Raw genomic sequence first — 7379 nt, 5'->3', positions numbered from 1 at the left:
TGTGCTATGTAACGTGAATCACTTGATTCAGTGTGAAATAGTCTTCCCTTTGTTCTCTAAAATGTATCTTTTTAAATACTACTCTCCCTTTCTTTCATCCCGCAGCTGTAAATGTTTCTACGCTCCCTCTATCATCTCCATCCCAGAGGCTACTGCAGATTAGAAGGCAAAAAAATGCACTTGCAACGAGATGTTCTCAGAGCTCATGCAGCCCTCCCACACTGAAAGAGCTCAGCAGAACACGGGGAGGCAAACAATGGCCAAGTCCCCTCCTGACCTCCTCCCCAGGTTCCATATCCTCCTCACCCAGATGCCGAAAAACGCAGGGGGGGGGGCAGAGTCTATGGGCACCCAGCCACTGCACCTCAGAGGACTGCCAAGCAACAGAAGGCTGGCATTCAATACATTTTGAACTGTAGTGTGGCCTTGTCCTTCCCTCCTCCCCTCATCCACCACCACACTCAGTGCTTCCCGGCTCACCTACCACTCCCGGGCTACCTTGCGAGTTTTCCCGCTATTTGTGTGATGAATTAATAAAGAATGCATAATTTGGAAACAACAATGACTTTATTGCCTCTGAAAGTGGTGATTGAAGGGGGGAGGTCAGCTGGCTTACACAGAATTACACTCAACCAAGAGGGCGGGTTTTCATAGACTCATAGACTTTAAGGTCAGAAGGAACCATTATGATCATCTAGTCTGACCTCCTGCACAATGCAGGCCACAGAATCTCACCCAGCCACTCCTGTAACAAACCCCTAACCTATGTCTGAGTTATTGAAGTCCTCAGATTGTGGGTTGAAGACCTCAAGCTGCAGAGAATCCTCCAGCAAGTGACCCATGCCCCATGCTGCAGAGGAAGGCGTTTTGAGAAACCTCCAGGGCCTCTGCCAATCTGCCCTGGAGGAAAATTCCTTCCCAATCCCACCCCATCTAACATCCCATCACAGACCACTGGGCATACTTACCTTTGATAATCAAAGATCAATTGCCAAATTAATTGCCAAAATTAGTCTATCCCATCATACCATCCCCTCCATAAACTTATCAAGCTTAGTCTTGAAGTCAGATATGTCTTTTGCCCCCACTACTCCCCTTGGAAAGCTGTTCCAGACCTTCACTCCTCTAATGGTTAGAAACCTTCGTCTGATTAAAGTATAACTTCCTAGTGTCCAGTTTATATCCATTTGTTCTTGTGTCCACATTGGTACTAAGCTTAAATAATTCCTCTCCCTCCCTAGTATTTATCCCTCTGATATATTTATAAAGAGCAATCATATCCCCCCTCAACCTTCTTTTAGTTAGGCTAAACAAGCCAAGCTCTTTGAGTCTCCTTTCATAAGACAGGTTTTCCATTCCTCGGCTCATCCTAGTAGCCCGTCTCTGTACCTGTTCCAGTTTGAATCCATCCTTCTTAAACATGGGAGACCAGAGCTGTACACAATATTCCAGATGAGGTCTCACCAGTGCCTTGTATAATGGTACTAACACCTCCTTATCTTTGCTGGAAATACATTGCCTGATGCATCCTAAAACCGCATTAGCTTTTTTAACGGCCTTATCACATTGGCGGCTCATAGTCATCCTGTGATCAACCAATACTCAGGTCCTTCTCCTCCTCCGTTACTCCCAACTGATGTGTCCCCAATTTATAACTAAAATTCTTATTATTAATCCCTTGCACTTTTCACTATTCAGTTTCATCCTATTACTATTACTCCAGTTTACAAGATCATCCAGATCTTCCTGTAGGATATCCCGGTCCTTCTCTGTGTTAGCAATACCTCTCAGCTTTGTGTCATCTGCAAACTTTATTAGCACATTCCTGCTTTTTGTGCCAAGGTCAGTAATAAAAAGATTAAATAAGATTGGTCCCAAAACTGATCCTTGAGGAACTTCACTAGTAACCTCCCTCCAGCCTGACAGTTCACCTTTCAGTATGACCCATTGTAGTCTCCCCTTTAACCAGTTCCTTATCCACCTTTCAATTTTCATATTGATCCCCATCTTTTCCAATTTAGCTAATAATTCCCCATGTGGAACCATTTCAAATGCCTTACTGAAATCGAGGTAAATTAGATCCACTGTGTTTCCTTGGTCTAAAAAATCTGTTACCTTCTCAAAGAAGGAGATCAGGTTGGTTTGGCATGACCTACCTTTTGTAAAACCATGTTGTATTTTGTCCCACTTTACCATTGACCTCAATGTCCTTAACTACTTTCTCCTTCAATTTTTTTTTCCCAAGACCTTATATACTACAGATGTCAAACTAACAGGCCTATAGTTACTCGGATCACTGTTTTTTCCCTTTCTTAAAAATAGGAACTATGTTAGCAATTCTCCAGTCGTACGGTACAACCCCTGAGTTTACTGATTCATTAAAAATTCTTGCTAATGGGCTTGCAATTTCATGTGCCAGTTCCTTTAATATTCCTGGAAGAAGATTATCTGGGCCCTCTGATTTCATCCCGTTAAGCTGTTTGAGTTTGGCTTCTACCTCGGATGTGGTAATATCTACCTCCATATCCTCATTCCCATTTGTCATCCTACCATTATCCCTAAGCTCCTCATTAGCTACATTAAAGAGTGAAGCAAAGTATTTGTTTAGATATTGGGCCATGCCTAGATTATCTTAACCTCCATCAAGGAGAAACAAACAGAACTGTCACACCGTAGCCTGGCCAGTCATGAAACTGGTTTTCAAAGCTTCTCTGATGCGCAGAGTGCTCTGCTGTACTGTTCTAATCACCCTGGTGTCTGGCTGTGCATAATCAGCCACCAGGCAATTTACTCAACCTCCCAACCAGCAATAAACGTCTCCCCCTTACTCTCACAGATATTGTGGAGCATACAGCAAGCAGCAATAACAATGGGAATATTGGTTTTGCTGATGTATAACCTAGTCAGTAAACTACACCAGCGAGATTTTAAATGTCCAAAGGCACATTCTGCCACCATTCTGCACTTGCTCAGCCTATAGTTGAACTGCTCCTTACAACTGTCCAGGCTGCCTGTGTATGGCTTCATGAGCCAGGGCATTCAGGGGTAGGCTGGGTTCCCAAGGATAACTAAAGGCATTTCAACATCACAACATTTATTTTCTGGTCTGGGAAGTTAGTTCCTTCCGGCAGCTGTTAAAACAGATCAGAGTTCCTGAAGATGTGAGTGTCATGCACCTTTCCCGGCCATCCCACATTGATGTTGGTAAAACGTCCCTTGTGATCCACCAGTGCTTGCAGGACCATTGAAAAGTACCCCTTGCGGTTTGCTTACTGGCTCCCACTGGGACTGCCTCTGGCTTTCTACTCTGATGAACCAGAGGAACCCTTACGGATCCAGGTGCCAACCGACGGGAGAGTTACATGTAGCCTGGAGCAGCAAATCCTGTGGCCAGAGACCCAGTCAGCAGGTTTTGTCTGGATTCCCAGCTGACCCAGTGGTGGAATTCTACACCACTATTAAGGCTGGGACGCAATGGAGTCAGGTGACATATTGCCAGGACAGATGGCAGAGCTTCTAGTAGAGGAGGTCAAAAGATCCTTGTGCCTTTGGCTCAAGTGCACAAACAAAATGTGTGTTGGGAAGCTGCATTATCAGAGTGGGTAGTACAGGCATGGCCAACCTGAGCCTGAGAAGGAGCCAGAATTTTCCAATGTACATTGCTAAAGAGACACTATATTATGTCAGCCGCTCTCCCATCATCCCCATCTCTGCCCCCAGCTGTTTCATGCCGCGCGGGAGGCTCTGGGGACGGGGAGGAGTGAGGGCCTGGCAGGCTCAGGGGAGGGGGTGGGAAAGTGTCTCCCTACAACAAGGATTGTTCTTCTGGAACCTCAGCGGGAAAGAGGGAATGTCCCAGGAGCTGCTGAAGGAATGAGACCGAGTCTCCTTGATTCCTCTGCAGCAGGGGGAAGCTGCAGGGTCCCAAGAGCTGGGGTGGTTGAGACCAGCTCCTCCACTGCAGCTGAAGGCAGAGTCTCCTCGCGGAGAGAGAGGTGTGTATTACCTGTCAGGGAGAAAATGTCCAGATTACAGCTATACGAGGGAGATACCCATTGCTAGGAAGCATGGGAAGATGTGTCCCAGAGAGGAGAACAGAGAAGGGTGATGGACTCCTAGAAATCGCTGGGGAGGTGGGTGAGACTTCCTTTAACACTGCAGCAGGAGGCAACAGCACCTAGGGAAGGGAGGGGAGAGTAGCGCCTCTCAGTGAGACAGCTGTCCAGTCTGTTAGCTGTGAGCCCTTCACAACTGAACAGGGGACAGGTCCCACCCTAGAGAGCCAAGAGGTATGTGTTTGGGGGAGGGGGCAGAGGGGGAATCTGGGAAAGGAATAGTGGGAGAACAGGAATGTCTCCTCACTGGTCACTTGGGAGAGGATGCCCAGGACGGAATGGCTGATTCAGCACCTGTGCATCCAGGCAGTCAGCCTGTGACTCAAGTTTGAGAGGGGACTGTGTCACTGGCCTCCTGGAGGGGAGCAGTCACACAACTGACATCTCGGGGATAGAGAGAGGGGTGACAGAGGGTACCCCAATCCAGCTCTATGGCGTGCTTGTGAAAATGAACTGTCTCTTTAGAATCATAGAATCACAGAAAATTAGGGTTCAAAGTGACATCAGGAGGTATCTATTTCAACCCAATGCTCATAACAGGGCCAGCACCAACTAAATCATCCCAGCCAGGGCTTTGTCAAGCCTGACCTTAAAAACAACCAAGAATGGTGATTCCACCACCTCCCTACGGAACCCATTCCAGTGCTTCACCACCCTCCTAGTGAAATAGTGTTTTCCTAATATCCAACCTACACCTCCCCCACTGCAACTCGAGACCATTGCTCCTTGTTCTGTCATCCGCCACCACTGAGAATAACTGAGCTCCATCCTCTTTAGAACACCCCCCACCCACCACACACACACACAGAGATAGTTGAAGGCTGCTATCAAACCTCCACTCACTCTTTTCTACTGCAGACTAAACAAGCCAACTTCTGTCAGCCTCTCTTCATAAGTCATGTGCCCCCAGCCCCCTAATCATTTTAGTTGCCCTCCTCTGGACTCTCTCCTTTTTATTCACATCCTTTCCGTAGTGTGGAGGCTGAAAACCGGACACAGTACTCCAGATGTGGCCTCATTTTTGTTGCTGTTTGCTGGAATCTTTCCTATTTGTTCACTCCTTTCTGTAGTGGTAGAGGGGAATTATCACCTCCCTCGATCTGCTGGCAATGCTCCAACTAACGCAGCCCAGTATGGCGGTAGCCTTCTCCGTAACAAGGGCACACTGCTGACTCCTATCCAGCTTCTCATCCACTGTAATCTCCAGGTCCTTTTCTGCAGAAATACTGTTTAGTCACTCTGTCCCCAGCCTGTAGCGGTGCGTGGGAGTCTTCCATCCTCATTTCCGGACTCTGTACTTGTCCTTGTTGAAGTTCATCAGATTTCTTCTGGCCCAGTCCTCCAATTTCTCTAGGTCACTCTGGACCATATCTCTACCCCCCAGCATATCTACCTCTCCCTGCAGCTTTAAGAGAGGATGTAGATCTGACTGAATAAATTGTTGTCTGTGAAAATGCTAATGACCCTCTTGACAGAGGGGAGGAGGAACTTCTCTGGGCTGGTAAACACAGGAAGGGGCCTGAAAGGACTGCTGGGAGAAGGCACAACTCTTTGCCCAGAGAGCACAGATCACCATCACAACCGTCTAGTTAAAGTGTTTGGAATGGGGATTGCAGGGAAACCCCAACGGGGGGTGGAATTTTTCCATGGGCATAACCCTGGGTTGAAAGGTAGGTTCAGTGAGGGCTGGACAACATGCAAAGTGCTCTTACATCCTTAAATGATCAGACCCTTGAATACCAAATTCTCAGTGAAGACCTTGAACTGAGATCCCCACTGAAGGGGACACTGAGGGGTAAGGAAAGCCAGTAACTAACCAGATGTTAAGGTTCAGGAACTAGTTGAAAGCCAAAATGTAATTTCAACAAACCACACTGTGGTGTAATAAATATACCTGGAAACACCTAGCTGTAATAAAAGATTTGATGTTATTGGTAAATATCACGATTTAAAGTTAGTTGCTAATGGTAAATCTTATGACAAAAAAATTTAGCAATGATGGTAAACCTATGAAAAGGTGAAGCAGGAATGATTTTGGGGGAAAGCTTTTGGACATACTAGGAGTAATCAACAAGACGCCGTACATGACTATTGCTTCCCAGAGAACACCTGTTCACAGGCTCAAAGCTTGTCACGGGAGGGAAATGAAATATACCTGGTCTGCTGTCTGGAGGGGGAAACTGAGGCACAACACCTCATGGCACTGATGAATCCATGTACTGAGTTACAGCTAATTGGAAAAACACAATGGTTGACAACGCTACACAGAATGTACCCTAGATGACTTCTGATATCACTAGGCTCATCTACAAAGTGTTGACAGGTACATACAAGTTTGGAAGAACACCTGTGGATAACACGACAATGTTTGTAAGACTTGGGATTTGTATGATCAAAAAGTAAAGAGAGCCTTGAGCACACTGCTTCTGCATCAGCCAGTGACTGACAGTCCTGCAGTGAACTAAGAGAAGAAGTGTGACATGCTGTGCCCCAAAGCAACACCCTGGCACCTCCATATTTACCTTGGTGATATGATTATTGTGTGATTTTTATAAAGTATATACAATATGTGATGTATTTTTATACATCTATCATTTTTGTACCTAACATTCTGAAAGGATGCAAGGGCACGTGACCAGCTCCTGTGACTCTGGACTCCATCTTGTGTTTTTAGTTTTCCACTGACTCTGCTGGGGCTTTTGCTTGGAAAAATGAAGCTCCCTCTACATGGCAGAAGCTATAAAATATGGAAGCGACAACATCACTTGGCCTCACTCCCAACAGAACTCAACACGAAAGATGTTAGAACCTGGGACTGAACTGGGGCTGTGGTCGCAGGCTGAAGGGATTTCTGGCCTGTGCATGGAAGATTGGTGGATTGTTTGTACCATCAGGATGACACACTGCTTGATTCAAAGCCTGTCTAGTGTATAGAACTTAGATTGTGATGTTGTTTATTTCCCAGATTTCAACTTTGTTCTTTACACTGTTACTTATAATCACTTAAACAATCGATCTTTCTGTAATTAATAAATGTGTTTTATATTATTTTCCTTAATACAGGATGTTGTCTGAAATGTAAAAATGAAATCTGCTCAGGCTGATGTATTGTCCTCTCCACATTGAGGGAAATAAACTGGGACTGGGAAATAAACTTACACTGGTCAGGCTTTTGGCAAGGGCAAGATGGAACAGCACTTGGGTCATAGAGTTATAGAATCATAGAATCTCAGGGTTTGAAGGGACCTCAGGAGGTCATCTAGT

Source organism: Mauremys reevesii, linkage group 1 (assembly GCF_016161935.1).
Source record: "Mauremys reevesii isolate NIE-2019 linkage group 1, ASM1616193v1, whole genome shotgun sequence".
NCBI classification, from domain to species: domain Eukaryota; kingdom Metazoa; phylum Chordata; order Testudines; family Geoemydidae; genus Mauremys; species Mauremys reevesii.
Note: the sequence above shows the minus strand (reverse complement) of the source record.